Below are 22,525 nucleotides of genomic sequence, written 5' to 3'. Positions count from 1 at the left end.
ATGTATCTAGTCTTCTTTGGATCCTTTTGCCATGTAGCTTATGACACAATGTTGAGTACTCTTCTCTTGGTATTCCGTAGGCCTTTGGTGATTTTGTATTTCACCTGTGTTTGTATATCTCTCTTAAACCCAATTTCCTAATGTACACAATTCTCACACCTGTCCATGGGTGAACCATAAATCTGTTTATTGCATCTGTGGTTGCCTTTCTCTGTGGAAATATCTTCAGTGATATCAGTTTTTAGGGAACACCTATAACTGATATCGTAGGCTATGTATCTTTCGCTCTGTGACTTACTGCAAGGTGCGTGATGAACTCTAGCCTCACCGATGGTGCTGTTGATGGCATTGTTTCCTTTTGTTCCTTGGCTAATATTCCATCTGTACAGGTCCCTGTTCTTCTTTGTCCACTCATCTGTTGATGGACTTTCTGCTTGCTTCCGTGTCCTGGCTATTGTAATACTCCTGCAATGCAGATTTGCCTGCCTGTGTCTTTCCACTTCTGTCTTCTTTCTTAGGTTATAGGCCCACGAGTGGGCCTGCTGGATCATATCGTAACTCAGTGTTTACCTTGTAAAGGCACCTCCATTCTGTTCCCATTAGTGCCTCTTACCAGGTGAAGTCCTGTGGCGAGCATTGCCCTCTGAGGAAGGCGCCACTAAGACCCTCATAAGCCTCAGGGCCCGACTGTACTCTCCTTGGTATGCATCCTGGACTTTATGGTATGAACATACAAAAGGAGATGGTCTTTGGCCAAATCGCTCCAGGGACCTGCTCAGTTACTGGGAGTCCCTGGTTGTTCCCTAAAGCTAGGAAAAGCAACCCTGGAGGGGAAATTGGTGCCTTTGAGGGAGAAGCCGAGCAGCCAACCAACCAGCTGATGCTGATAAGCTGTGACTAAGCCGAGAAGCCAACCAACCAGCTGATGCCGATAAGGCGTGACGAAGCAAATTCCCTGCTTTAGGGGTATATATACGGCTAGGCTTTGTTATTAAACTTGCCTTGCAAGCGTCAGTTGCTTGTGCCCTTCTGATCCCATACCTTGGTGCGTTCAGTTCCCTACCCGCTCTCGTCGGTTGTTGCTACACTTTGAGGACCCGCCGCGGCTGGCGGCAAAGTCCCACTTAACCTAGAGGGTATGCACTTCTCCACAACCCCTTCAGCATGAATGGTTGGTAGTTTTGTTGCTGATGGTTCTTCTGACTGGTGTGAGCCGATACCTCTGTGGTTGGATTTGCATGCGTCTCATAAAGCCTTGAAATTGAGCTTTCAGGGATGTCCTTTTTTTCTTCAAACTGTGTGTGTGGCTTACCTCATCACATTCTTTTCTTGAACCATGTGCCGCCTTTTGAAATATTTTGGCCACTACCTCCCTCAAGACATTTTGAGGGCAGGTTTCATTGACAGCCCTCCAGGACTTGTGCACACGAAGTGACCATTAGCACGGGTTTTCAAGCTGCCGTTGCAGGTAACGGCCAGAGGGCTGCAGCATTTCTGCGTTTCCCACTCTGGTAACTAGTGAAACAGACCTTCCTGCCAGTGGTGTTCCTCGGTTATCAATGAGGGTGGGATGTGTCTGGAGAAACCCCCCAAAGCTGATGTCTCCTTACTTATATCTGTTTTTAAAATGGAATTTCTACTTTTCACTGGAGTACTCTTCCATTGTGTCCATGGACCACTGCTCCTTTCTGCATTCCTCTGTGGCTGGGCATTTTCATTGCTTCCAAGTGTTGGCTATGGTAAACATTGCTGGATTGCAGGATTGCCAGCCCGTGTCTTTTTGATTCTCATCCTCTCAGGTGATAGACCCAGCAGTGGCTGTGCTTGATTGAACGGTCGCTCAATGTTGACCCTTTCCAGGCAACTCCACTGTGTTTTCCTTAGGGGCTCTTACCACGTCCCACTTAGAACCGAGGGTACGCATTTCTTCACCACCCCTTCAGCATTTCTTGTTTGCAGAAGTTTTGCTGATGGCCATGCTGAGTCGTGTGACATGATAGGTTTTTGTAACGTGTATTTTCGTGTCTAATAATTCCTAAGGTTCAGCATTTTTCCACGCCTTTTTTTATTCTGTTAAACAAAAACAGGAAAAAAAAAAACCGTGAGTACAATAAACCTCTCGAAATTGTCTTCTTGGAAGGTTGCCCTCTTTCGACTTTTTTGGTCGATTTTCGACCCCAGGATTTTGTTTTGGAGGGCAGGTGTCATTTACAAGCCTGCAATGTGTGTGAATATTGAGTGACCATTAGCACTGACTTTAAAGCTGCTGCTGTGGGAAACGGCCACAAGGCGTCAGCATTGCTACATTCCCACATCTGGTTACTAGGGCAGCAGAGCCTTCTGGAAGTCCTGTTCCCAGGTTGTCAATTAGAATGGAATGTGCCAGGAAAAAACCCCAGAAGTGTATGTCACATTACTTCTTGTTCGCTCTTTTAATTTGTTTAAATCGGGGTAATGATTAGAATACTGTTGGTCCTAGATGTACAGAATCTGGTTCATTTGTACGTTTTATATATATATATATATTCTTGTACAGATCCTCTTCCCATGTAAATTATTGCAGAGTGTTCTGGTGACCTCCCTTGCTATATGGTCGGTCTGTTTGATATATATATTTAATATGTATTTGTACACATATGGTGACACTAATCTTAATTTATCCATTCCCCCCACCTTTCATTTTACATAAGCTTAGTTTGTTTTCTAAGTGTGTGAGTGTCTTTCTTTGTGGAAATATGTTCATTTGTGTCAGCTGTTAGATAACGCCTATATGTGATGTCATACGGTATGCCTTTTGCTTTCCGACTTCACTCATGTTCTGTGATGATCTCTAGGCTCATCTCGGGCGCCTCAAAGAGCAGTGTTTCCTTGTTTTCCATGGCTAATAGTCCACTGTGTCCACGGACCAGCTCTTCTTATCCATTCATCTGTTGATGGACATTTGGGTTGCTTCGGTGTCTTGGCTACTGTGAAAACTCGTGGAGTGCAGCTCTTGCAGCCTGTCTTCTCAGGTGAGAGGCTCGGCTGTGGGTGTTCTGGATGGAAGGGTGGCTCAATTTTTAATTGAAAACGCAGCTCCTTTCTGTTCTCATTATTGGCTGTTACAACTAGACATGTCCTCCGCAGACAGAGGGAACAGAGTTCTCTAAAACCCCTTCAGCATTTATTGTTTGTAGTCTTTTGGCTGACGGTAGATAACTTGGGTGAGCTGAAAGCTTTTTGTAGGTTAGAGGAGTCTGATCATTCCTGATGTTGAGCTTTTCTCCATTTTGCTTTTTTTGATAAAGAGGGAGTAAAACTTACCTCTTCATACTATCTCTTTGACACATTTGCCTGCTTTGAATTTTTTTCACCACTGCCGAGCTGAGGACATTTTTTTTTTTTTTTTGAGGGCAGGTGTCTTTTAGAGGCCTGAGTCCTTGTGAATGTTAAGTGACCCATAGCTATGCGTTTAAAGCCGCTCTTGCGGGAAACGGCCACAAGGCGGCAGCATTTCTCCATTTCCAACTCTGGGTTTTCCTGCAACAGAGGCTTCCTGGAAATTGTGTTCCTAGGCTGCAAATGAGAGTGCAGTGTGCCAGGGCAAACCCCCAAGAGCTTATATCTCCTTACTTCTTGTGTGTTTTTTAAAATTTAATTGTTATCTAGTATCACAGCCAATTGGATAAAAACGTGGTGTGTGTTCTAGCTGTACAGCATCTGGTTCATTATATGTATGTATCGATCTATTCATCTTTGGATCCTTTCCCGTGTAGGTTATTACAGAGTGTTGAGTCGACCTCTCCTGGTATTCCTTAGGTATTTTTTGATTATATATTTCATATGTATCAGTACATGTCTGTAAACCCCCATATCCAAATTCATACATTCCTTACACTTTTCCACTTGGTTAAGCATAGTTGGTTTTCTGGATCTATGCACGGCCTTCTCTTGGAAATGACTTCATGGGTATCAATGTTGAAGTAACAACTATAAGTGATGTCATAGGATATTTATACTTCGGTTTCTTTCGTACTTCCTTTTGGGTGGGTATCTCTAGATCCTTCTACGGTGGTGCCAGCAGCACTGTTCCATGCTCTTCCGTGGCTCATGTTCCATTGTGCACATGGGCCCCCTTCTTCTTGGTGCATTGTTCTGTTGATGGACATTTGGGTTTCTTCCAAGTCTTGGCTATGGTACATGTTGCTGCAGTGCAGGATGGCCAGCCTGTGTCTTTTTGATTTTGGTCTACTCGGGAGATAGGCCCATCAGTGGGCCTACCCGATTACAGGGTAGCTCAATTTTTACCTTTCAACGCACCTCCACGGTGTTCTCACTACTAGCTGTTACCAGGTAACGTCCCAGCGGCCGCTAGAGGGCACAGAGTTCTCTAAAACACCTTGAGCATTTATTCTTTGTAGACTCTGTGGCTGATGATCATTCTGACGACGGTGGGTGAACGTTTCTGTCGACTGGATTTGCATGGCTTTATTAATTCCTGATGTTGAGCATTTTTCCATGCCCTTTTATTTATCACAAGAGAAAGAAAGAAAGAGAAGACAAAATGTGCACAAAATATGCCTCTTGAAATTGTCGTTTTGAAATGTGCACGTCTTTTGAGTTTTTTTCCTCGATTGACGACCCAAGAATCGTTTTTGAGGGCAGGTGTCATTTATAGGCCTGCAATGATTTTGAATATCAAGTGACCATTAGCACTGGGTTTAAAGCTGCTGTTTTGAGAAACGGCCACAAGGCGGCAGCAGGTCTCCTTTACCAAACCTGGTTACTCGGGCAACAGAGCCTCCGTGGAAGTCGTATTCTAGGTTGTCAATTAGAATGGACTGTGCCAGGAAAAAGCCCCTTATGTTTGTGCCTCACGACTGACTTGTTCGTTTTTTAATTCAATGTTTATTTTTTCTCACAGCAAGTTTGATTACAATGTTTTGCTTGTTGTAGGTGTGAAAGAGGTGGCTCTTTTACACATAAACATGTATCTAGTCTTCTTTGGATCCTTTTCCCATGTAGCTTATGACACAATGTTGAGTACTCTTCTCTTGGTATTCCGTAGGCCTTTGGTGATTTTGTATTTCACCTGTGTTTGTATATCTCTCTTAAACCCAATTTCCTAATGTACACAATTCTCACACCTGTCCATGGGTGAACCATAAATCTGTTTATTGCATCTGTGGTTGCCTTTCTCTGTGGAAATATCTTCAGTGATATCAGTTTTTAGGGAACACCTATAACTGATATCGTAGGCTATGTATCTTTCGCTCTGTGACTTACTGCAAGGTGCGTGATGAACTCTAGCCTCACCGATGGTGCTGTTGATGGCATTGTTTCCTTTTGTTCCTTGGCTAATATTCCATCTGTACAGGTCCCTGTTCTTCTTTGTCCACTCATCTGTTGATGGACTTTCTGCTTGCTTCCGTGTCCTGGCTATTGTAATACTCCTGCAATGCAGATTTGCCTGCCTGTGTCTTTCCACTTCTGTCTTCTTTCTTAGGTTATAGGCCCACGAGTGGGCCTGCTGGATCATATCGTAACTCAGTGTTTACCTTGTAAAGGCACCTCCATTCTGTTCCCATTAGTGCCTCTTACCAGGTGAAGTCCTGTGGCGAGCATTGCCCTCTGAGGAAGGCGCCACTAAGACCCTCATAAGCCTCAGGGCCCGACTGTACTCTCCTTGGTATGCATCCTGGACTTTATGGTATGAACATACAAAAGGAGATGGTCTTTGGCCAAATCGCTCCAGGGACCTGCTCAGTTACTGGGAGTCCCTGGTTGTTCCCTACAGCTAGGAAAAGCAACCCTGGAGGGGAAATTGGTGCCTTTGAGGGAGAAGCCGAGCAGCCAACCAACCAGCTGATGCTGATAAGCTGTGACTAAGCCGAGAAGCCAACCAACCAGCTGATGCCGATAAGGCGTGACGAAGCAAATTCCCTGCTTTAGGGGTATATATACGGCTAGGCTTTGTTATTAAACTTGCCTTGCAAGCGTCAGTTGCTTGTGCCCTTCTGATCCCATACCTTGGTGCGTTCAGTTCCCTACCCGCTCTCGTCGGTTGTTGCTACACTTTGAGGACCCGCCGCGGCTGGCGGCAAAGTCCCACTTAACCTAGAGGGTATGCACTTCTCCACAACCCCTTCAGCATGAATGGTTGGTAGTTTTGTTGCTGATGGTTCTTCTGACTGGTGTGAGCCGATACCTCTGTGGTTGGATTTGCATGCGTCTCATAAAGCCTTGAAATTGAGCTTTCAGGGATGTCCTTTTTTTCTTCAAACTGTGTGTGTAGCTTACCTCATCACATTCTTTTCTTGAACCATGTGCCGCCTTTTGAAATATTTTGGCCACTACCTCCCTCAAGACATTTTGAGGGCAGGTTTCATTGACAGCCCTCCAGGACTTGTGCACACGAAGTGACCATTAGCACGGGTTTTCAAGCTGCCGTTGCAGGTAACGGCCAGAGGGCTGCAGCATTTCTGCGTTTCCCACTCTGGTAACTAGTGAAACAGACCTTCCTGCCAGTGGTGTTCCTCGGTTATCAATGAGGGTGGGATGTGTCTGGAGAAACCCCCCAAAGCTGATGTCTCCTTACTTATATCTGTTTTTAAAATGGAATTTCTACTTTTCACTGGAGTACTCTTCCATTGTGTCCATGGACCACTGCTCCTTTCTGCATTCCTCTGTGGCTGGGCATTTTCATTGCTTCCAAGTGTTGGCTATGGTAAACATTGCTGGATTGCAGGATTGCCAGCCCGTGTCTTTTTGATTCTCATCCTCTCAGGTGATAGACCCAGCAGTGGCTGTGCTTGATTGAACGGTCGCTCAATGTTGACCTTTCCAGGCAACTCCACTGTGTTTTCCTTAGGGGCTCTTACCACGTCCCACTTAGAACCGAGGGTACGCATTTCTTCACCACCCCTTCAGCATTTCTTGTTTGCAGAAGTTTTGCCGATGGCCATGCTGAGTCGTGTGACATGATAGGTTTTTGTAACGTGTATTTTCGTGTCTAATAATTCCTAAGGTTCAGCATTTTTCCACGCCTTTTTTTATTCTGTTAAACAAAAACAGAAAAAAAAAAACCGTGAGTACAATAAACCTCTCGAAATTGTCTTCTTGGAAGGTTGCCCCCTTTCGACTTTTTTGGTCGATTTTCGACCCCAGGATTTTGTTTTGGAGGGCAGGTGTCATTTACAAGCCTGCAATGTGTGTGAATATTGCGTGACCATTAGCACTGACTTTAAAGCTGCTGCTGTGGGAAACGGCCACAAGGCGTCAGCATTGATACATTCCCACATCTGGTTACTAGGGCAGCATGGCCTTCTGGAAGTCCTGTTCCCAGGTTGTCAATTAGAATGGAATGTGCCAGGAAAAAACCCCAGAAGTGTATGTCACATTACTTCTTGTTCGCTCTTTTAATTTGTTTAAATCGGGGTAATGATTAGAATACTGTTGGTCCTAGATGTACAGAATCTGGTTCATTTGTACGTTTTATATATATATATATATATATATATATATATATATATTCTTGTACAGATCCTCTTCCCATGTAAATTATTGCAGAGTGTTCTGGTGACCTCCCTTGCTATATGGTCGGTCTGTTTGATATATATATTTAATATGTATTTGTACACATATGGTGACACTAATCTTAATTTATCCATTCCCCCCACCTTTCATTTTACATAAGCTTAGTTTGTTTTCTAAGTGTGTGAGTGTCTTTCTTTGTGGAAATATGTTCATTTGTGTCAGCTGTTAGATAACGCCTATATGTGATGTCATACGGTATGCCTTTTGCTTTCCGACTTCACTCATGTTCTGTGATGATCTCTAGGCTCATCTCGGGCGCCTCAAAGAGCAGTGTTTCCTTGTTTTCCATGGCTAATAGTCCACTGTGTCCACGGACCAGCTCTTCTTATCCATTCATCTGTTGATGGACATTTGGGTTGCTTCGGTGTCTTGGCTACTGTGAAAACTCGTGGAGTGCAGCTCTTGCAGCCTGTCTTCTCAGGTGAGAGGCTCAGCTGTGGGTGTTCTGGATGGAAGGGTGGCTCAATTTTTAATTGAAAACGCAGCTCCTTTCTGTTCTCATTATTGGCTGTTACAACTAGACATGTCCTCCGCAGACAGAGGGAACAGAGTTCTCTAAAACCCCTTCAGCATTTATTGTTTGTAGTCTTTTGGCTGACGGTAGATAACTTGGGTGAGCTGAAAGCTTTTTGTAGGTTAGAGGAGTCTGATCATTCCTGATGTTGAGCTTTTCTCCATTTTGCTTTTTTTGATAAAGAGGGGGTAAAACTTACCTCTTCATACTATCTCTTTGACACATTTGCCTGCTTTGAATTTTTTTCACCACTGCCGAGCTCAGGACATTTTTTTTTTTTTTTGAGGGCAGGTGTCTTTTAGAGGCCTGAGTCCTTGTGAATGTTAAGTGACCCATAGCTATGCGTTTAAAGCCGCTCTTGCGGGAAACGGCCACAAGGCGGCAGCATTTCTCCATTTCCAACTCTGGGTTTTCCTGCAACAGAGGCTTCCTGGAAATTGTGTTCCTAGGCTGCAAATGAGAGTGCAGTGTGCCAGGGCAAACCCCCAAGAGCTTATATCTCCTTACTTCTTGTGTGTTTTTTAAAATTTAATTGTTATCTAGTATCACAGCCAATTGGATAAAAACGTGGTGTGTGTTCTAGCTGTACAGCATCTGGTTCATTATATGTATGTATCGATCTATTCATCTTTGGATCCTTTCCCGTGTAGGTTATTACAGAGTGTTGAGTCGACCTCTCCTGGTATTCCTTAGGTATTTTGTGATTATATATTTCATATGTATCAGTACATGTCTGTAAACCCCCATATCCAAATTCATACATTCCTTACACCTTTCCACTTGGTTAAGCATAGTTGGTTTTCTGGATCTATGCACGGCCTTCTCTTGGAAATGACTTCATGGGTATCAATGTTGAAGTAACAACTATAAGTGATGTCATAGGATATTTATACTTCGGTTTCTTTCGTACTTCCTTTTGGGTGGGTATCTCTAGATCCTTCTACGGTGGTGCCAGCGGCACTGTTCCATGCTCTTCCGTGGCTCATGTTCCATTGTGCACATGGGCCCCCTTCTTCTTGGTGCATTGTTCTGTTGATGGACATTTGGGTTTCTTCCAAGTCTTGGCTATGGTACATGTTGCTGCAGTGCAGGATGGCCAGCCTGTGTCTTTTTGATTTTGGTCTACTCGGGAGATAGGCCCATCAGTGGGCCTACCCGATTACAGGGTAGCTCAATTTTTACCTTTCAACGCACCTCCACGGTGTTCTCACTACTAGCTGTTACCAGGTAACGTCCCAGCAGCCGCTAGAGGGCACAGAGTTCTCTAAAACACCTTGAGCATTTATTCTTTGTAGACTCTGTGGCTGATGATCATTCTGACGACGGTGGGTGAACGTTTCTGTCGACTGGATTTGCATGGCTTTATTAATTCCTGATGTTGAGCATTTTCCCATGCCCTTTTATTTATCACAAGAGAAAGAAAGAAAGAGAAGACAAAATGTGCACAAAATATGCCTCTTGAAATTGTCGTTTTGAAATGTGCACGTCTTTTGAGTTTTTTTCCTCGATTGACGACCCAAGAATCGTTTTTGAGGGCAGGTGTCATTTATAGGCCTGCAATGATTTTGAATATCAAGTGACCATTAGCACTGGGTTTAAAGCTGCTGTTTTGAGAAACGGCCACAAGGCGGCAGCAGGTCTCCTTTACCAAACCTGGTTACTCGGGCAACAGAGCCTCCGTGGAAGTCGTATTCTAGGTTGTCAATTAGAATGGACTGTGCCAGGAAAAAGCCCCTTATGTTTGTGCCTCACGACTGACTTGTTCGTTTTTTAATTCAATGTTTATTTTTTCTCACAGCAAGTTTGATTACAATGTTTTGCTTGTTGTAGGTGTGAAAGAGGTGGCTCTTTTACACATAAACATGTATCTAGTCTTCTTTGGATCCTTTTCCCATGTAGATTATGACACAATGTTGAGTACTCTTCTCTTGGTATTCCGTAGGCCTTTGGTGATTTTGTATTTCACCTGTGTTTGTATATCTCTCTTAAACCCAATTTCCTAATGTACACAATTCTCACACCTGTCCATGGGTGAACCATAAATCTGTTTATTGCATCTGTGGTTGCCTTTCTCTGTGGAAATATCTTCAGTGATATCAGTTTTTAGGGAACACCTATAACTGATATCGTAGGCTATGTATCTTTCGCTCTGTGACTTACTGCAAGGTGCGTGATGAACTCTAGCCTCACCGATGGTGCTGTTGATGGCATTGTTTCCTTTTGTTCCTTGGCTAATATTCCATCTGTACAGGTCCCTGTTCTTCTTTGTCCACTCATCTGTTGATGGACTTTCTGCTTGCTTCCGTGTCCTGGCTATTGTAATACTCCTGCAATGCAGATTTGCCTGCCTGTGTCTTTCCACTTCTGTCTTCTTTCTTAGGTTATAGGCCCACGAGTGGGCCTGCTGGATCATATCGTAACTCAGTGTTTACCTTGTAAAGGCACCTCCATTCTGTTCCCATTAGTGCCTCTTACCAGGTGAAGTCCTGTGGCGAGCATTGCCCTCTGAGGAAGGCGCCACTAAGACCCTCATAAGCCTCAGGGCCCGACTGTACTCTCCTTGGTATGCATCCTGGACTTTATGGTATGAACATACAAAAGGAGATGGTCTTTGGCCAAATCGCTCCAGGGACCTGCTCAGTTACTGGGAGTCCCTGGTTGTTCCCTAAAGCTAGGAAAAGCAACCCTGGAGGGGAAATTGGTGCCTTTGAGGGAGAAGCCGAGCAGCCAACCAACCAGCTGATGCTGATAAGCTGTGACTAAGCCGAGAAGCCAACCAACCAGCTGATGCCGATAAGGCGTGACGAAGCAAATTCCCTGCTTTAGGGGTATATATACGGCTAGGCTTTGTTATTAAACTTGCCTTGCAAGCGTCAGTTGCTTGTGCCCTTCTGATCCCATACCTTGGTGCGTTCAGTTCCCTACCCGCTCTCGTCGGTTGTTGCTACACTTTGAGGACCCGCCGCGGCTGGCGGCAAAGTCCCACTTAACCTAGAGGGTATGCACTTCTCCACAACCCCTTCAGCATGAATGGTTGGTAGTTTTGTTGCTGATGGTTCTTCTGACTGGTGTGAGCCGATACCTCTGTGGTTGGATTTGCATGCGTCTCATAAAGCCTTGAAATTGAGCTTTCAGGGATGTCCTTTTTTTCTTCAAACTGTGTGTGTGGCTTACCTCATCACATTCTTTTCTTGAACCATGTGCCGCCTTTTGAAATATTTTGGCCACTACCTCCCTCAAGACATTTTGAGGGCAGGTTTCATTGACAGCCCTCCAGGACTTGTGCACACGAAGTGACCATTAGCACGGGTTTTCAAGCTGCCGTTGCAGGTAACGGCCAGAGGGCTGCAGCATTTCTGCGTTTCCCACTCTGGTAACTAGTGAAACAGACCTTCCTGCCAGTGGTGTTCCTCGGTTATCAATGAGGGTGGGATGTGTCTGGAGAAACCCCCCAAAGCTGATGTCTCCTTACTTATATCTGTTTTTAAAATGGAATTTCTACTTTTCACTGGAGTACTCTTCCATTGTGTCCATGGACCACTGCTCCTTTCTGCATTCCTCTGTGGCTGGGCATTTTCATTGCTTCCAAGTGTTGGCTATGGTAAACATTGCTGGATTGCAGGATTGCCAGCCCGTGTCTTTTTGATTCTCATCCTCTCAGGTGATAGACCCAGCAGTGGCTGTGCTTGATTGAACGGTCGCTCAATGTTGACCCTTTCCAGGCAACTCCACTGTGTTTTCCTTAGGGGCTCTTACCACGTCCCACTTAGAACCGAGGGTACGCATTTCTTCACCACCCCTTCAGCATTTCTTGTTTGCAGAAGTTTTGCTGATGGCCATGCTGAGTCGTGTGACATGATAGGTTTTTGTAACGTGTATTTTCGTGTCTAATAATTCCTAAGGTTCAGCATTTTTCCACGCCTTTTTTTATTCTGTTAAACAAAAACAGGAAAAAAAAAAACCGTGAGTACAATAAACCTCTCGAAATTGTCTTCTTGGAAGGTTGCCCTCTTTCGACTTTTTTGGTCGATTTTCGACCCCAGGATTTTGTTTTGGAGGGCAGGTGTCATTTACAAGCCTGCAATGTGTGTGAATATTGAGTGACCATTAGCACTGACTTTAAAGCTGCTGCTGTGGGAAACGGCCACAAGGCGTCAGCATTGCTACATTCCCACATCTGGTTACTAGGGCAGCAGAGCCTTCTGGAAGTCCTGTTCCCAGGTTGTCAATTAGAATGGAATGTGCCAGGAAAAAACCCCAGAAGTGTATGTCACATTACTTCTTGTTCGCTCTTTTAATTTGTTTAAATCGGGGTAATGATTAGAATACTGTTGGTCCTAGATGTACAGAATCTGGTTCATTTGTACGTTTTATATATATATATATATTCTTGTACAGATCCTCTTCCCATGTAAATTATTGCAGAGTGTTCTGGTGACCTCCCTTGCTATATGGTCGGTCTGTTTGATATATATATTTAATATGTATTTGTACACATATGGTGACACTAATCTTAATTTATCCATTCCCCCCACCTTTCATTTTACATAAGCTTAGTTTGTTTTCTAAGTGTGTGAGTGTCTTTCTTTGTGGAAATATGTTCATTTGTGTCAGCTGTTAGATAACGCCTATATGTGATGTCATACGGTATGCCTTTTGCTTTCCGACTTCACTCATGTTCTGTGATGATCTCTAGGCTCATCTCGGGCGCCTCAAAGAGCAGTGTTTCCTTGTTTTCCATGGCTAATAGTCCACTGTGTCCACGGACCAGCTCTTCTTATCCATTCATCTGTTGATGGACATTTGGGTTGCTTCGGTGTCTTGGCTACTGTGAAAACTCGTGGAGTGCAGCTCTTGCAGCCTGTCTTCTCAGGTGAGAGGCTCAGCTGTGGGTGTTCTGGATGGAAGGGTGGCTCAATTTTTAATTGAAAACGCAGCTCCTTTCTGTTCTCATTATTGGCTGTTACAACTAGACATGTCCTCCGCAGACAGAGGGAACAGAGTTCTCTAAAACCCCTTCAGCATTTATTGTTTGTAGTCTTTTGGCTGACGGTAGATAACTTGGGTGAGCTGAAAGCTTTTTGTAGGTTAGAGGAGTCTGATCATTCCTGATGTTGAGCTTTTCTCCATTTTGCTTTTTTTGATAAAGAGGGAGTAAAACTTACCTCTTCATACTATCTCTTTGACACATTTGCCTGCTTTGAATTTTTTTCACCACTGCCGAGCTCAGGACATTTTTTTTTTTTTTTTGAGGGCAGGTGTCTTTTAGAGGCCTGAGTCCTTGTGAATGTTAAGTGACCCATAGCTATGCGTTTAAAGCCGCTCTTGCGGGAAACGGCCACAAGGCGGCAGCATTTCTCCATTTCCAACTCTGGGTTTTCCTGCAACAGAGGCTTCCTGGAAATTGTGTTCCTAGGCTGCAAATGAGAGTGCAGTGTGCCAGGGCAAACCCCCAAGAGCTTATATCTCCTTACTTCTTGTGTGTTTTTTAAAATTTAATTGTTATCTAGTATCACAGCCAATTGGATAAAAACGTGGTGTGTGTTCTAGCTGTACAGCATCTGGTTCATTATATGTATGTATCGATCTATTCATCTTTGGATCCTTTCCCGTGTAGGTTATTACAGAGTGTTGAGTCGACCTCTCCTGGTATTCCTTAGGTATTTTTTGATTATATATTTCATATGTATCAGTACATGTCTGTAAACCCCCATATCCAAATTCATACATTCCTTACACTTTTCCACTTGGTTAAGCATAGTTGGTTTTCTGGATCTATGCACGGCCTTCTCTTGGAAATGACTTCATGGGTATCAATGTTGAAGTAACAACTATAAGTGATGTCATAGGATATTTATACTTCGGTTTCTTTCGTACTTCCTTTTGGGTGGGTATCTCTAGATCCTTCTACGGTGGTGCCAGCGGCACTGTTCCATGCTCTTCTGTGGCTCATGTTCCATTGTGCACATGGGCCCCCTTCTTCTTGGTGCATTGTTCTGTTGATGGACATTTGGGTTTCTTCCAAGTCTTGGCTATGGTACATGTTGCTGCAGTGCAGGATGGCCAGCCTGTGTCTTTTTGATTTTGGTCTACTCGGGAGATAGGCCCATCAGTGGGCCTACCCGATTACAGGGTAGCTCAATTTTTACCTTTCAACGCACCTCCACGGTGTTCTCACTACTAGCTGTTACCAGGTAACGTCCCAGCGGCCGCTAGAGGGCACAGAGTTCTCTAAAACACCTTGAGCATTTATTCTTTGTAGACTCTGTGGCTGATGATCATTCTGACGACGGTGGGTGAACGTTTCTGTCGACTGGATTTGCATGGCTTTATTAATTCCTGATGTTGAGCATTTTTCCATGCCCTTTTATTTATCACAAGAGAAAGAAAGAAAGAGAAGACAAAATGTGCACAAAATATGCCTCTTGAAATTGTCGTTTTGAAATGTGCACGTCTTTTGAGTTTTTTTCCTCGATTGACGACCCAAGAATCGTTTTTGAGGGCAGGTGTCATTTATAGGCCTGCAATGATTTTGAATATCAAGTGACCATTAGCACTGGGTTTAAAGCTGCTGTTTTGAGAAACGGCCACAAGGCGGCAGCAGGTCTCCTTTACCAAACCTGGTTACTCGGGCAACAGAGCCTCCGTGGAAGTCGTATTCTAGGTTGTCAATTAGAATGGACTGTGCCAGGAAAAAGCCCCTTACGTTTGTGCCTCACGACTGACTTGTTCGTTTTTTAATTCAATGTTTATTTTTTCTCACAGCAAGTTTGATTACAATGTTTTGCTTGTTGTAGGTGTGAAAGAGGTGGCTCTTTTACACATAAACATGTATCTAGTCTTCTTTGGATCCTTTTCCCATGTAGCTTATGACACAATGTTGAGTACTCTTCTCTTGGTATTCCGTAGGCCTTTGGTGATTTTGTATTTCACCTGTGTTTGTATATCTCTCTTAAACCCAATTTCCTAATGTACACAATTCTCACACCTATCCATGGGTGAACCATAAATCTGTTTATTGCATCTGTGGTTGCCTTTCTCTGTGGAAATATCTTCAGTGATATCAGTTTTTAGGGAACACCTATAACTGATATCGTAGGCTATGTATCTTTCGCTCTGTGACTTACTGCAAGGTGCGTGATGAACTCTAGCCTCACCGATGGTGCTGTTGATGGCATTGTTTCCTTTTGTTCCTTGGCTAATATTCCATCTGTACAGGTCCCTGTTCTTCTTTGTCCACTCATCTGTTGATGGACTTTCTGCTTGCTTCCGTGTCCTGGCTATTGTAATACTCCTGCAATGCAGATTTGCCTGCCTGTGTCTTTCCACTTCTGTCTTCTTTCTTAGGTTATAGGCCCACGAGTGGGCCTGCTGGATCATATCGTAACTCAGTGTTTACCTTGTAAAGGCACCTCCATTCTGTTCCCATTAGTGCCTCTTACCAGGTGAAGTCCTGTGGCGAGCATTGCCCTCTGAGGAAGGCGCCACTAAGACCCTCATAAGCCTCAGGGCCCGACTGTACTCTCCTTGGTATGCATCCTGGACTTTATGGTATGAACATACAAAAGGAGATGGTCTTTGGCCAAATCGCTCCAGGGACCTGCTCAGTTACTGGGAGTCCCTGGTTGTTCCCTACAGCTAGGAAAAGCAACCCTGGAGGGGAAATTGGTGCCTTTGAGGGAGAAGCCGAGCAGCCAACCAACCAGCTGATGCTGATAAGCTGTGACTAAGCCGAGAAGCCAACCAACCAGCTGATGCCGATAAGGCGTGACGAAGCAAATTCCCTGCTTTAGGGGTATATATACGGCTAGGCTTTGTTATTAAACTTGCCTTGCAAGCGTCAGTTGCTTGTGCCCTTCTGATCCCATACCTTGGTGCGTTCAGTTCCCTACCCGCTCTCGTCGGTTGTTGCTACACTTTGAGGACCCGCCGCGGCTGGCGGCAAAGTCCCACTTAACCTAGAGGGTATGCACTTCTCCACAACCCCTTCAGCATGAATGGTTGGTAGTTTTGTTGCTGATGGTTCTTCTGACTGGTGTGAGCCGATACCTCTGTGGTTGGATTTGCATGCGTCTCATAAAGCCTTGAAATTGAGCTTTCAGGGATGTCCTTTTTTTCTTCAAACTGTGTGTGTGGCTTACCTCATCACATTCTTTTCTTGAACCATGTGCCGCCTTTTGAAATATTTTGGCCACTACCTCCCTCAAGACATTTTGAGGGCAGGTTTCATTGACAGCCCTCCAGGACTTGTGCACACGAAGTGACCATTAGCACGGGTTTTCAAGCTGCCGTTGCAGGTAACGGCCAGAGGGCTGCAGCATTTCTGCGTTTCCCACTCTGGTAACTAGTGAAACAGACCTTCCTGCCAGTGGTGTTCCTCGGTTATCAATGAGGGTGGGATGTGTCTGGAGAAACCCCCCAAAGCTGATGTCTCCTTACTTATATCTGTTTTTAAAATGGAATTTCTACTTTTCACTGGAGTACTCTTCCATTGTGTCCATGGACCACTGCTCCTTTCTGCATTCCTCTGTGGCTGGGCATTTTCATTGCTTCCAAGTGTTGGCTATGGTAAACATTGCTGGATTGCAGGATTGCCAGCCCGTGTCTTTTTGATTCTCATCCTCTCAGGTGATAGACCCAGCAGTGGCTGTGCTTGATTGAACGGTCGCTCAATGTTGACCCTTTCCAGGCAACTCCACTGTGTTTTCCTTAGGGGCTCTTACCACGTCCCACTTAGAACCGAGGGTACGCATTTCTTCACCACCCCTTCAGCATTTCTTGTTTGCAGAAGTTTTGCTGATGGCCATGCTGAGTCGTGTGACATGATAGGTTTTTGTAACGTGTATTTTCGTGTCTAATAATTCCTAAGGTTCAGCATTTTTCCACGCCTTTTTTTATTCTGTTAAACAAAAACAGGAAAAAAGAAAACCGTGAGTACAATAAACCTCTCGAAATTGTCTTCTTGGAAGGTTGCCCTCTTTCGACTTTTTTGGTCGATTTTCGACCCCAGGATTTTGTTTTGGAGGGCAGGTGTCATTTACAAGCCTGCAATGTGTGTGAATATTGAGTGACCATTAGCACTGACTTTAAAGCTGCTGCTGTGGGAAACGGCCACAAGGCGTCAGCATTGCTACATTCCCACATCTGGTTACTAGGGCAGCAGAGCCTTCTGGAAGTCCTGTTCCCAGGTTGTCAATTAGAATGGAATGTGCCAGGAAAAAACCCCAGAAGTGTATGTCACATTACTTCTTGTTCGCTCTTTTAATTTGTTTAAATCGGGGTAATGATTAGAATACTGTTGGTCCTAGATGTACAGAATCTGGTTCATTTGTACGTTTTATATATATATATATATTCTTGTACAGATCCTCTTCCCATGTAAATTATTGCAGGTGTTCTGGTGACCTCCCTTGCTATATGGTCGGTCTGTTTGATATATATATTTAATATGTATTTGTACACATATGGTGACACTAATCTTAATTTATCCATTCCCCCCACCTTTCATTTTACATAAGCTTAGTTTGTTTTCTAAGTGTGTGAGTGTCTTTCTTTGTGGAAATATGTTCATTTGTGTCAGCTGTTAGATAACGCCTATATGTGATGTCATACGGTATGCCTTTTGCTTTCCGACTTCACTCATGTTCTGTGATGATCTCTAGGCTCATCTCGGGCGCCTCAAAGAGCAGTGTTTCCTTGTTTTCCATGGCTAATAGTCCACTGTGTCCACGGACCAGCTCTTCTTATCCATTCATCTGTTGATGGACATTTGGGTTGCTTCGGTGTCTTGGCTACTGTGAAAACTCGTGGAGTGCAGCTCTTGCAGCCTGTCTTCTCAGGTGAGAGGCTCAGCTGTGGGTGTTCTGGATGGAAGGGTGGCTCAATTTTTAATTGAAAACGCAGCTCCTTTCTGTTCTCATTATTGGCTGTTACAACTAGACATGTCCTCCGCAGACAGAGGGAACAGAGTTCTCTAAAACCCCTTCAGCATTTATTGTTTGTAGTCTTTTGGCTGACGGTAGATAACTTGGGTGAGCTGAAAGCTTTTTGTAGGTTAGAGGAGTCTGATCATTCCTGATGTTGAGCTTTTCTCCATTTTGCTTTTTTTGATAAAGAGGGGGTAAAACTTACCTCTTCATACTATCTCTTTGACACATTTGCCTGCTTTGAATTTTTTTCACCACTGCCGAGCTGAGGACATTTTTTTTTTTTTTGAGGGCAGGTGTCTTTTAGAGGCCTGAGTCCTTGTGAATGTTAAGTGACCCATAGCTATGCGTTTAAAGCCGCTCTTGCGGGAAACGGCCACAAGGCGGCAGCATTTCTCCATTTCCAACTCTGGGTTTTCCTGCAACAGAGGCTTCCTGGAAATTGTGTTCCTAGGCTGCAAATGAGAGTGCAGTGTGCCAGGGCAAACCCCCAAGAGCTTATATCTCCTTACTTCTTGTGTGTTTTTTAAAATTTAATTGTTATCTAGTATCACAGCCAATTGGATAAAAACGTGGTGTGTGTTCTAGCTGTACAGCATCTGGTTCATTATATGTATGTATCGATCTATTCATCTTTGGATCCTTTCCCGTGTAGGTTATTACAGAGTGTTGAGTCGACCTCTCCTGGTATTCCTTAGGTATTTTGTGATTATATATTTCATATGTATCAGTACATGTCTGTAAACCCCCATATCCAAATTCATACATTCCTTACACCTTTCCACTTGGTTAAGCATAGTTGGTTTTCTGGATCTATGCACGGCCTTCTCTTGGAAATGACTTCATGGGTATCAATGTTGAAGTAACAACTATAAGTGATGTCATAGGATATTTATACTTCGGTTTCTTTCGTACTTCCTTTTGGGTGGGTATCTCTAGATCCTTCTACGGTGGTGCCAGCGGCACTGTTCCATGCTCTTCCGTGGCTCATGTTCCATTGTGCACATGGGCCCCCTTCTTCTTGGTGCATTGTTCTGTTGATGGACATTTGGGTTTCTTCCAAGTCTTGGCTATGGTACATGTTGCTGCAGTGCAGGATGGCCAGCCTGTGTCTTTTTGATTTTGGTCTACTCGGGAGATAGGCCCATCAGTGGGCCTACCCGATTACAGGGTAGCTCAATTTTTACCTTTCAACGCACCTCCACGGTGTTCTCACTACTAGCTGTTACCAGGTAACGTCCCAGCAGCCGCTAGAGGGCACAGAGTTCTCTAAAACACCTTGAGCATTTATTCTTTGTAGACTCTGTGGCTGATGATCATTCTGACGACGGTGGGTGAACGTTTCTGTCGACTGGATTTGCATGGCTTTATTAATTCCTGATGTTGAGCATTTTTCCATGCCCTTTTATTTATCACAAGAGAAAGAAAGAAAGAGAAGACAAAATGTGCACAAAATATGCCTCTTGAAATTGTCGTTTTGAAATGTGCACGTCTTTTGAGTTTTTTTCCTTGATTGACGACCCAAGAATCGTTTTTGAGGGCAGGTGTCATTTATAGGCCTGCAATGATTTTGAATATCAAGTGACCATTAGCACTGGGTTTAAAGCTGCTGTTTTGAGAAATGGCCACAAGGCGGCAGCAGGTCTCCTTTACCAAACCTGGTTACTCGGGCAACAGAGCCTCCGTGGAAGTCGTATTCTAGGTTGTCAATTAGAATGGACTGTGCCAGGAAAAAGCCCCTTATGTTTGTGCCTCACGACTGACTTGTTCGTTTTTTAATTCAATGTTTATTTTTTCTCACAGCAAGTTTGATTACAATGTTTTGCTTGTTGTAGGTGTGAAAGAGGTGGCTCTTTTACACATAAACATGTATCTAGTCTTCTTTGGATCCTTTTGCCATGTAGCTTATGACACAATGTTGAGTACTCTTCTCTTGGTATTCCGTAGGCCTTTGGTGATTTTGTATTTCACCTGTGTTTGTATATCTCTCTTAAACCCAATTTCCTAATGTACACAATTCTCACACCTGTCCATGGGTGAACCATAAATCTGTTTATTGCATCTGTGGTTGCCTTTCTCTGTGGAAATATCTTCAGTGATATCAGTTTTTAGGGAACACCTATAACTGATATCATAGGCTATGTATCTTTCGCTCTGTGACTTACTGCAAGGTGCGTGATGAACTCTAGCCTCACCGATGGTGCTGTTGATGGCATTGTTTCCTTTTGTTCCTTGGCTAATATTCCATCTGTACAGGTCCCTGTTCTTCTTTGTCCACTCATCTGTTGATGGACTTTCTGCTTGCTTCCGTGTCCTGGCTATTGTAATACTCCTGCAATGCAGATTTGCCTGCCTGTGTCTTTCCACTTCTGTCTTCTTTCTTAGGTTATAGGCCCACGAGTGGGCCTGCTGGATCATATCGTAACTCAGTGTTTACCTTGTAAAGGCACCTCCATTCTGTTCCCATTAGTGCCTCTTACCAGGTGAAGTCCTGTGGCGAGCATTGCCCTCTGAGGAAGGCGCCACTAAGACCCTCATAAGCCTCAGGGCCCGACTGTACTCTCCTTGGTATGCATCCTGGACTTTATGGTATGAACATACAAAAGGAGATGGTCTTTGGCCAAATCGCTCCAGGGACCTGCTCAGTTACTGGGAGTTCCTGGTTGTTCCCTAAAGCTAGGAAAAGCAACCCTGGAGGGGAAATTGGTGCCTTTGAGGGAGAAGCCGAGCAGCCAACCAACCAGCTGATGCTGATAAGGTGTGACTAAGCCGAGAAGCCAACCAAACAGCTGATGCCGATAAGGCGTGACGAAGCAAATTCCCTGCTTTAGGGGTATATATACGGCTATGCTTTGTTATTAAACTTGCCTTGCAAGCGTCAGTTGCTTGTGCCCTTCTGATCCCATACCTTGGTGCGTTCAGTTCCCTACCCGCTCTCGTCGGTTGTTGCTACACTTTGAGGACCCGCCGCGGCTGGCGGCAAAGTCCCACTTAACCTAGAGGGTATGCACTTCTCCACAACCCCTTCAGCATGAATGGTTGGTAGTTTTGTTGCTGATGGTTCTTCTGACTGGTGTGAGCCGATACCTCTGTGGTTGGATTTGCATGCGTCTCATAAAGCCTTGAAATTGAGCTTTCAGGGATGTCCTTTTTTTCTTCAAACTGTGTGTGTAGCTTACCTCATCACATTCTTTTCTTGAACCATATGCCGCCTTTTGAAATATTTTGGCCACTACCTCCCTCAAGACATTTTGAGGGCAGGTTTCATTGACAGCCCTCCAGGACTTGTGCACACGAAGTGACCATTAGCACGGGTTTTCAAGCTGCCGTTGCAGGTAACGGCCAGAGGGCTGCAGCATTTCTGCGTTTCCCACTCTGGTAACTAGTGAAACAGACCTTCCTGCCAGTGGTGTTCCTCGGTTATCAATGAGGGTGGGATGTGTCTGGAGAAACCCCCCAAAGCTGATGTCTCCTTACTTATATCTGTTTTTAAAATGGAATTTCTACTTTTCACTGGAGTACTCTTCCATTGTGTCCATGGACCACTGCTCCTTTCTGCATTCCTCTGTGGCTGGGCATTTTCATTGCTTCCAAGTGTTGGCTATGGTAAACATTGCTGGATTGCAGGATTGCCAGCCCGTGTCTTTTTGATTCTCATCCTCTCAGGTGATAGACCCAGCAGTGGCTGTGCTTGATTGAACGGTCGCTCAATGTTGACCTTTCCAGGCAACTCCACTGTGTTTTCCTTAGGGGCTCTTACCACGTCCCACTTAGAACCGAGGGTACGCATTTCTTCACCACCCCTTCAGCATTTCTTGTTTGCAGAAGTTTTGCCGATGGCCATGCTGAGTCGTGTGACATGATAGGTTTTTGTAACGTGTATTTTCGTGTCTAATAATTCCTAAGGTTCAGCATTTTTCCACGCCTTTTTTTATTCTGTTAAACAAAAACAGAAAAAAAAAACCGTGAGTACAATAAACCTCTCGAAATTGTCTTCTTGGAAGGTTGCCCCCTTTCGACTTTTTTGGTCGATTTTCGACCCCAGGATTTTGTTTTGGAGGGCAGGTGTCATTTACAAGCCTGCAATGTGTGTGAATATTGCGTGACCATTAGCACTGACTTTAAAGCTGCTGCTGTGGGAAACGGCCACAAGGCGTCAGCATTGATACATTCCCACATCTGGTTACTAGGGCAGCATGGCCTTCTGGAAGTCCTGTTCCCAGGTTGTCAATTAGAATGGAATGTGCCAGGAAAAAACCCCAGAAGTGTATGTCACATTACTTCTTGTTCGCTCTTTTAATTTGTTTAAATCGGGGTAATGATTAGAATACTGTTGGTCCTAGATGTACAGAATCTGGTTCATTTGTACGTTTTATATATATATATATATATATATATATATATATATATATATATATATATATATATATATTCTTGTACAGATCCTCTTCCCATGTAAATTATTGCAGAGTGTTCTGGTGACCTCCCTTGCTATATGGTCGGTCTGTTT

At 44.2% G+C, this 22,525-nt stretch overlaps 1 long non-coding RNA gene across 4 annotated transcripts in view; it reads right to left on the bottom strand.

Moving 5' to 3' along the window:
• The window catches only part of LOC136793579 (uncharacterized), a 231,671-nt gene that overhangs the window by 3,354 nt on the left and 205,792 nt on the right, over positions 1–22,525 (bottom strand). For 2 of the 4 annotated variants that reach the window (XR_010839059.1, XR_010839060.1), the window contains one exon: positions 1,895–2,070. The exons of the other annotated variants lie outside the window; for them this stretch is intronic. This is a non-coding gene — a long non-coding RNA (uncharacterized lncRNA). The remainder of the gene's footprint in view (positions 1–1,894; positions 2,071–22,525) is intronic. 4 annotated transcript variants of the gene reach the window in all.

The sequence above is a fragment of the Kogia breviceps genome, chromosome 2 (assembly GCF_026419965.1).
Source record: "Kogia breviceps isolate mKogBre1 chromosome 2, mKogBre1 haplotype 1, whole genome shotgun sequence".
In the NCBI taxonomy this organism is placed as follows: domain Eukaryota; kingdom Metazoa; phylum Chordata; class Mammalia; order Artiodactyla; family Physeteridae; genus Kogia; species Kogia breviceps.
This window is presented reverse-complemented; position numbering and strand designations above follow the sequence as displayed.